Here is a 9,847-nt window from a genome sequence, read left to right as displayed (position 1 = left end):
ATTAATTTCTCAACTGTGGGAGGATATGCTACAATATATTGTCTGAAATAGATGGAATGGAAAAGAGTATATTATAAGCTTCAGTTAAGGCTTTGCAATATGCCATCACTGACTTAATATTTTCTCATGATTTCCTACTCCACCTTGAGAACTCCTGACAATTCAAGTTGTAGAAAAAGTGTGTAGTGTTTTCTTTACCTACAGCACCACAGGTAAGTGGTTCATGTCTAGAAATAAGGCCTATACATGCACATACAAGCCATTATGAGTAAATTCAGAAGTCAGTAACAGAGACATACATATAGAAGGGATCATGTGAGAAAAGAATATGATGGGTGGAAAAGGAAGAGATGCTGATGACCACTGTTATCATAAGACATGGTGCAAGTGCACAGAATTATGAAAAATAAGTGAATGTAAAATATAAAAAAATTATGACAGAACAAATTCTTCTGTAATTATATACCTTATATATATTTATATATAAATATCTTCCTTACTGAGAATTTCTTTAAAAAAACAATATTTTTATTATTTTTTTTACCAAAATCAGTTACCAGACCCCAACATGGGAGGTGCTAAGCAGTGCCTCCTGATAAATAAAGCATTTAAGTTATTGAATGCTAATAAATACCTTACCAGTACTTTATTTTGGAGTTATGTTTACTCTTTTGAGTTGTTATCTTAAGTATTTAAACTGTTGTCCAATAATATTGTGAGTTTTAGTTTTACATTTCTATTGGATTTATTTTATATACATTTCAAATGTTATCCCCTTTTCCTGTTACACCCCACCCCATAAATCTCCTATTACATCTCCCTCCTCTAGCTTTTATTGGGGTACCCCCCTACACACCTACACCCTGTCTCTCTACCCAAATATTCCCCTATACAGGGACATCAATCCATTGCAGGACTTAGGGTTTCTGTTCCCATTGATTCCTAAAAGGCCATCCCCTGCTATATATGCAGTTTGAGACATAGGTCTGCTCATATGTACTCTTTGGATAGTGGTTTAGTACCTGAGAGCTCTGGTTGGTTGATATTGTTCTTATGGGGTTACAAACCATTTCAGCTCTGTCAATCCTTTCCAATTCCTTCACTGGGAATTCCATTCTCAGTTCAAAGGTTGGCTATGAACATCTGCCTCTGTATTTGACATGATATTGCAAAGCCTCCCAGGAGACAGCTATAACAGGCTCCTGTCACCAGGTACTTCTTGGTATCAGCAATATTATCTGGGCTTGATGGCTGTATATGCGCTGGTTCTCCAGGTGGGGGTAGTCTCTGTACGGCCTTTATTTAGGTCTCTACTTTAAACTTTGTCTCCTTATTTCCTTCTGTGAATGTTTCTGTTCCTGCTTCAAAGAAGATCTGAAACATCTGTACTTTGCTCCTCCTTCTTCTTGAGATGCATGTGGTCTGTGAATTATATTTTTGGAAATCCAAGCTTTTAGGCAAATATCCACGGTGAGTACATACAATGTGTGTCTTTTTTTGTGTGTGTGATTGGGTTAACTCACTCAGTAAGATATTTTTCAAGAACCATCCATTTACCTAAGAATTTCATGAAGTCATTGTTTTTAATAGCTGAGTACTCCATTGTTTAAATGTACCACATTTTCTGTATCCATTTCTTTGTTAAAGAACAATGGGATACTTTCCAGCTGTTATTTTATAAATAAGGCTTATGAATATAGTGAAATATGTTTTCTTCTTATATGATTGAAAACCTTTTGGCTATATAACAAGAAGTGGTATATCTTGGTACTTAAGTAGTACTAGGTCACTGCTTTGGAGATAGCTCAGTGAATAAAGTTTCTGTTGTGTGACACCCTTGGCAGGGCATTTTACCCCTGTCAGATTTTTAAATGAATGACAGTATGTAAAAAATCTTGGAATATTTAAAGTCAATATAATACATATTATCTACTATATTTATAAATAATAATATAAAAAAGTGAGTTTTTATAAATGAAATTATGGATTGAGACCCAAAGAGAAATGAGTTGGAAGAAGGTTGAGGTTAATACATAATCATCAATGAAAAATTATACTGTAATGAAATATTTCTCATGAAGATGCCCTGTGAAATCAATTTATTGCTTCCAATTTTGGTAATTAGATGAGTGTCTTTAAAATTTGATATCTTTTTCAGAAATTGAGAGGAAATTCGATTTTATGTGTGTTGTCCTCATGCCTAATTTTTAGCTTTTTAATTATAATAACATGATATCATACAATAATAATGAATAGTAATAGTCTAAATATTATAGCTTTTATGATAGTTTTATATTTTTTATGTTTTAATATATATTTTTAAATTGAACAACTTTATTTAAAAAAAGATAAATGTATAGATTTTAAGAATTTTTGCATAAAAGTGTACAAATACATTTTTGTCAGTACTTAGTTTTTTTTAAAGGTTTGATAGTATGCCTTAAAATCTGACTAGTTACAATGAGCATAAAGTACACATAAAACAAGTTGTAACCTGGAAAAAGTCAAACGTGTGTAAAGATTAAGCATAATGATTTTTCATTTTTTTAGGCCTTTCTTTTTTTTTAACTTAATATAGACTGCAAGTTGTTTTTGGGGTGATCAGAGCTTCTGGCGTTAATATTCAATTATCAGTTACTGCATATTATGTCTGTTCTTTTGTGACTGGGTTATCTCACTCAGGATGATATTCTCTAGATGCATCTATTTTCTTAAGAATTTTATAAAGTCATTGTTTCTGAGAGCTGTGTAGTATTTCATTGTGTAAATATACCACAATTTTTGTATCCATTCATCTACTGAAGGACATCTCAAACAACCCTATTAAAAATGGAGTAGAAATCTAAAAAAAAATTTCTCAATTGAGAAATATCAAATGACAGAGAAGCATCTAATGAAGTGCTCAATATCCTCAGGCATCAGGAAAATGCAAATTCAACCTTGAGATTCCACTTCATACCAGTCAAAATGGCTAAGATCAAAAATTCAGATGACAGCAGATGCTGGCGAGGATGTGGAGAAAGACAAACACTTCTTCACTGTTAGTGGGGTTGTAAACTGGTACAACTACTCTGAAAATCAGTCAGGTGGTTCCTCAGAAAATTGGACATAGGACTACATGAGGACCCAGTTATACCACTTCTGGGCATATACCCCAGAGACACTCCAACATACATCAAAGATACATGCACCACAATGTTCATCAGAATAATTTAGTTAAGGTTACAGTATATTTCTTATTTTTAAACAAACTTAAAATGTAGTCAGGACTTTTGTATGCTTCTAAACATAATTTGCCTTTTCTTTTACTGTTTTTTTTTTTACAACTTTATTTTAAAGAACAAAGATAAATGTACAGAGTTTAAGCATTTTTTTGCATAAAAGTACATAATACATTTTTGATAGTAATTATTTTTTTTTACAGGTTTGATAGTGTGATCAAGATCCCACCAGTTACAATGAGCAAAAAGGACGTGTAAAACAAGATGCAACCTGTTAATAGTCAAAGTTTTCTTGGTGTGTAAAGATTTTTTTTTTAACAATGAGCAGACAGTACATGTAATACAGGGTACAACCCTAATCAGTTTTTTAGAATTTAAGACAAACTTCATGTAGAGAATAATTGGACAGGTGACATATCATCTAGTTAACAACATTTCTTTTCTTTTTTTTTTTTTAAATAAACAATATGCATTATTTTATTATTTTCTGTCCTAGAATTGTTTTTTTTTTTTTTTTTTTTTTTTTTTTTTTTTTTTTTTTTAGTTTTTGTTTTCTTTATTTCTTGGACTTCATACAGTCTGTGAGTTGTTTCTGGGGGAGTGCAAGCCTCTGGGGTTAGCATCCCACTATCAGTGACTGCATATTATGTCTGTTCTTTTGTGACTGGGTTATCTCACTGAGGATGATCTTCTCTAGATGCAGCCATTTTCTTAGGAATTTGGTTAAGTCATTGTTTCTGGTGGCTGAGTAGTATTCCATTGTGTATATGTACCACAATTTTTGTATCCATTCGTCTTCTGAAGGACATCTGGGTTCCTTCCAGCTTCTGGCTATTATAAATAGAGCTGCTATGAACATTGTGGTGCATATATCTTTGTTGTGTATTAAAGTGTCTCTTGGGTATATGCCCAGAAGTGGAATAGCTGGGTCTTCAGGTAGTACTATATTCAATTTTCTGAGGTATCGCCAGACCGATTTCTAGAGTGGTTGTATTAGCTTGCAACCCCACCAACAGTAGAGAAGTGTTCCTATTTCTCCTCAGCCTCGCCAGCATCTGCTGTCATCTGAGTTTTGGATCTTGGCCAATCTGAATGGAGTGAGGTGGAATCTTAGGGTTGTTTTGATTTGCATTTCCCTGATGGCTAAGGATGTCGAGCACTTCCTCAGATGTTTTTCGGCCATTCGGAGTTCCTCAACTGAGAAAGATTTGTTTAGCTCTGTACCCCATTTTTAATAGGGTTATTTGATTCTCTGGTGTCGAGCTTTTTGAGTTCCTTGTACACCTTAGATATTAGGCCTCTATCTGATGTGGTGTTGGTAAAGATCTTTTCCCATTCTGTTGGTTGCCATTTTGTTTTCTTGACGATGTCCTTAGACTTACAGAAACTTTGCAATCTCATTAAGTCCCATTTGTTAATCTTTGACCTTAGAGCTTGAGCCATTGGTGTTTTGTTCAGGAAATTTTCTCCTGTGCCTATGTGTTCTAAAGTTTTCCCTACTTTCTCATCTAATAATTCCAGTGTATCAGGTTTAATGTGGAGATCTTTAATCCACTTACACTTGAGCTTTGTACAAGGAGATAAGAACGGGTCTATTTTCATTCTTTTGCATGTTGAGTGCCAGTTGGACCAGCACCATTTGTTGAATAGGCTGTCCTTTTTCCATTGAATGTTTAGTGCTCCTATGTCAAAAATCAGGTGACCATATACATGAGGGCTCATTTCTGGATCTTCTATTCTATTCCATTGATCCACTTGCCTATTTCTGTACCAGTACCATGCAGTTTTCAGCACAATTGCCTTGTAATATAGCTTGAGGTCAGGGATAGTGATTCCCGCTGATGTTTTTTTGTTGTTGAGGATGGATTTCACTATTCTAGGTCTTTTGTTTTTCCAGATGAAATTGCACATTGATTTTTCCAATTCCATGAAGAACTGGGTTGGAATTTTGATGGGGATTGCATTGAATCTGTAGATTGCATTTGGTAGGATGGCCATTTTTAAGATGTTGATCCTTCCAATCCATGAGCATGGGAGATCTTTCCATTTTCTGAGATCCTCCTCAATTTCTTTCTTTAGAGGTTTGAAGTTCTTGTCATACAGGTCCTTCACTTGCTTAGTTAGAGTCACACCAAGGTATTTCATAGTTTTTGTAACTATTGGGAAGGGTACCTTTTCCCCAATTTCTTTCTCCACATGTTTGTTTTTTGAGTATAGAAAGGCTACTGATTTATTTGAGTTAATTTTGAATCCGGCCACTTTGCTGAACTTGTTTATCAGCTGTAGGAGTTCTCTGGTGGAATTTTTGGGGTCACTCAAGTACACTATCATGTCATCGGCAAAGAGTGATGTTTTTATCTCTTCCTTTCCGATTTGTATCCCCTTGATCTCCTTTTGCTGTCTAATTGCTCCAGCCAGGACTTCCAGTACTATGTTGAATAGGTAGGGAGAGAGTGGGCAGCCTTGTCGAGTCCCTGATTTTAGTGGGATTGCTTCAAGTTTCTCGCCATTAAGTTTGATGTTGTCTGTTGGTTTGCTGTATATTGCTTTTATTATGTTTAAATATGGGCCTTGGATTCTTGTTCTTTCCAGGACTTTTAATATGAAGGGGTGTTGGATTTTGTCGAATGCTTTCTCAGCGTCTAGTGAGATGACCATGTGATTTTGGTCTTTAAGTTTGTTTATATGGTGAATTACATTGATGGATTTCCTTATGTTAAACCATCCCTGCATCCCAGGGATGAAGCCTACTTGGTCATGATGAATGATGGTTTTGATGTGTTCTTGGATTCGGTTTGCAAGGATTTTGTTGAGTATTTTTGCATCAATGTTCATAAGTGAGATTGGTCTGAAGTTCTCTTTCCTTGTAGGGTCTTTGTGTGGCTTAGGTACAAGGGTTATTGTAGCCTCAAAAAATGAGTTGGGTAATATTCCATCTGATTCTATCTTTTGGAATAGCTTGGTGAATGTTGGTGTTATATCCCCAATAAATGTCTGATAAAATTCTGCACTGAACCCGTCTGGACCTGGGCTTTTTTTGGTTGGGAGGCTTTTGATGACTTCTTCTATTTCTTTAGGTGTTATAGGGTTATTTAGATGGTTTACTTGGTCCTAGTTCAACTTTGGTACCTTGTATCTATCTAGGAATTCGTCCATTTCCTCCAGATTTTCCAATTTTGTGGAGTATAAGTTTTTGTAGTAGGATCTGATGATTTCTTGAATTTCCTTAGTTTCAGTTGTTATGTCACCACTTTCCTTTCTGAATTTGTTAATTTGGATACTCTCTCTTTGCCCTTTAGTTAGTCTGGCTAGGGGTTTATCAATCTTGTTGATTTTCTCAAAGAACCAACTCTTTGTTTTGTTGATTTTTTCAATGGTTTTTTTTGTTTCTATTTGGTCTATTTCTGCCCTAATTTTGATTATTTCTTGCCGTCTACTCTTTTTGGGTAAATCTGCTTCCTTTTGTTCTAGGGCTTTTAGCTGTGCTGTCAGGTTGCTGATGTGAGCTCTCTCCAGTTTCTTCTTGGAAGCACTTAGGGCAATGAGTTTTCCTCTCAATACTGCTTTCATTGCATCCCATAGGTTTGGGTATGTTGTGTTTTCGTTTTCGTTGAATTCTAGAAATCCTTAATTTCTTTCTTTATTTCTTCTTTGACCCTGCTATCCTTTAGCATAGTGTTGTTTAGTTTCCATGTGTATGTGGGCATTTTGTTGTCTTTGTTGTTGTTAAAGACCAGCCGTAAACCATGGTGATCTGAGAGGATGCATGGGAGTATTTCAATCTTCTTATATCGATGAAGGCTCGTTCTGTGTCCAATTATATGGTCAATTTTCGAGAAGGTGCCATGGGGTGGTGAGAAGAAGGTGTATTCTTTTACTTTAGGATAGTATGTTCTGTATATATCTATTAATTCTAGTTGGTTCAAAGTCTCTGCTAGTTTTGCAGTGTCCTTGTTCAGATTTTGTTTCCCTGATCTGTCCATTGGTGAGAGTGGGGTGTTAAAGTCTCCCACTATTATTGTGTGGGGTGAGATGTATTTTTTGAGCTTTAGTAGAGTTTCTTTTATGAATGTGGGTGATTTTTTATTTGGAGCATATATGTTAAGGATTGAGAGTTCCTCCTGACAGATTTCTCCGGTAATGAGTAAAAAGTTTCCTTCTTTATCTTCTTTGATAACTTTTGGTTGGAAATTTACTTTATTCGATATTAGAATGGCCACTCCCACTTGCTTCTGGGAGCTGTTTGCTTGGAAGTTTTTTTCCCACCCTTTTACTGTGAGATAGTGTCTGTCTCTGTCTCTGAGATGAGTTTCCTGTATGCAGCAAAAGGCTGGATTTTGTTTATGTATCCAGTCTGATAGTCTGTGTCTCTTTATTGGGTAGTTGAGCCCATTTATGTTAATAGATATCAAGGAATAGTTGTTTCTGTATCCTGCCATTTTTGCTTTTTTGGGTTGAGTTGTGTCCGTGTTTTTTTTCTTCTTTTAGTTTTCTTGTTTATGAGTTATATTTTTTTTACTAGGCTGTATTTTCCCTCCTTGTATTGGGTTTTCCACCTATAATTCGTTGTAGTGCTGGGTTTGTGGTCAGATATTGTGTGAATTTTGATTTGTCTTGAAATATCTTTGTCTCTCCATCGATGGTGATTGATAGTTTTGCTGGGTATAGCAGCTTGGGCTGGCACTTGTGCTCTCTTAAGGAGTGCATGATGTCTGTCCAGGCCCTTCTAGCTTTCATAGTCTCTGTTGAGAAATCGGGTGTGAGTCTGATTGGTCTGCCTTTATATGTTACCTGACCTTTTTCCCTTACTGCTTTTAGTATTCTTTCTTTACTTTGGGCACTTGATGTTTTTACTATTATGTGTCGGGAGTTATTTCTTTTCTGGTCCAACCTATTTGGAGTTCTGAAGGCTTCTTTTATGTTCGTGGTCATCTCATTCTTGAGGGTAGGGAAGTTTTCTTCTATGATTTTGTTGAAGATATTTACTGTGCCTCTTAGTTGATACTCTTCTCCCTCTTCTATTCCTATTATCCTTAGGTTAGGTCTTCTCATTGTGTCTTGTATTTCCTGGACATTTTGGGTTAGGAGCTTTTTGTTTTTTGCATCTTCTCTGGCTGTTTTGTCTATGTTTGCAATGTTGTCTTCTGCCCCCGAGATTCTCTCCTCGATCTCTTGTAATCTGTTGGAAATGCTTGCTTCTGTGACTCCTGATTTCTTTTTTTGGTGTTCTGACTCTAGGGTTATCTCTTTTAGCGCTTTTTTTATTGTGTCAATTTCTGTTTTAATTTCTCTCTTCCATTCCTTTATTTCCTTGGTTCTGTTTTCGTCTCGTTCTTTGAGTTCTTTGAGTGTTTTTCTTGTTTCTTCTTTAAAAGCTTCTGAATCTTTTTGCTTTTCTTCCCTTTCTTGTTTAAGTAACTCTATCAGCGTCTTGAGGCATGTTTTTAGGTCTGTGTCTTCTTTCTCTGGAGTGTTTGGAATTCCTATGTTTGCTACTATCGGAGAGCTGGGTTCTGGTGTTGCTAGATTGTCTTGGTTTCCTTGGGATATACTCTTTCTCTTTCCTCTTACCATTTTGTTGTCAGTGATATGTTCTTGTCTTTCCCTTGTATCTGGTCTGTGTCCCTGGTACACTTTCCGTGTGCACTCCTCAGAGATCTCTCTACTCCCCAGCAGCCCAGGTTCCGGGTGGCAGCTGGGCCAGGCTCTGCTCTGCGTACTGAAGTCACCTCCGGGTGGGAACAGATGTTCCTAAGATTTGTTCCTGGTCACAGTAGCTCAGCCTGTACGAGCCGCCTTTCCGGCTGGTGGTTGGGCCAGGCTCTGCTCTGCGACCTGAAGTCCTCTCCGGGTGGGAACAGAAGTTCCTAAGATCTGTTCCCGGTTACTGGATCGGGGAGGACAGGGCAGGTCAGGGCAGGGGGTGCCCTTTCCGTGTGCACTCAGCAGAGATCCCTCTGCTCCCCCGCAGCCTAGGTCTCCCACTCACCAGTTGCTCAGCCTGTATGAGCCGCCTTTCTGGCTGGAGCCGCCTTTCCGGCTGGTGGTTGGGCCAGGCTCTGCTCTGCGACCTGAAGTCCTCTCCGGGTGGGAACAGAAGTTCCTAAGATCTGTTCCAGGTCTCAGTAGCTCAGCCTGTACGAGCCGCCTTTCTGGCTGGAGCCGCCTTTCCGGCTGGATCTTTTACTGTTTTTTAGACTAATTCTCCAACAAGTCATTGCAAGATATGCCCTTCTGTCCTTGAGTTTTTCAAATCTAAAATATAGCTTTAAAATATACTTTAATATTCATACCATAAAAACCAAAGTGATTTACAAAAGCTGATGATGCAAAGTTACAGTATTTTACTCCACTCATATAGTGGATGTATGCGTAATTAAAATTTAATACACAGCTTATTTACAATATAAAAATTTATCTTTAATAAATTCAAATAATTTAATTACATCCTCCATTTTTTTAATATTTACCTTAAATTACAATAGAGTCCTCAATGCAAATATATTCATTTGCATAGAATATATTTTTATTCATGGGGAAATGTATATGTATATACATGTATATGAAGCATTTTTTCATAAATGAAGATTTATACGAAGAAAATTTACTTTTACTCTCTTAGAATT

The sequence above is a fragment of the Micromys minutus genome, assembly GCF_963924665.1.
Source record: "Micromys minutus genome assembly, chromosome: 13".
Taxonomy (NCBI): domain Eukaryota; kingdom Metazoa; phylum Chordata; class Mammalia; order Rodentia; family Muridae; genus Micromys; species Micromys minutus.
Note: the sequence above shows the minus strand (reverse complement) of the source record.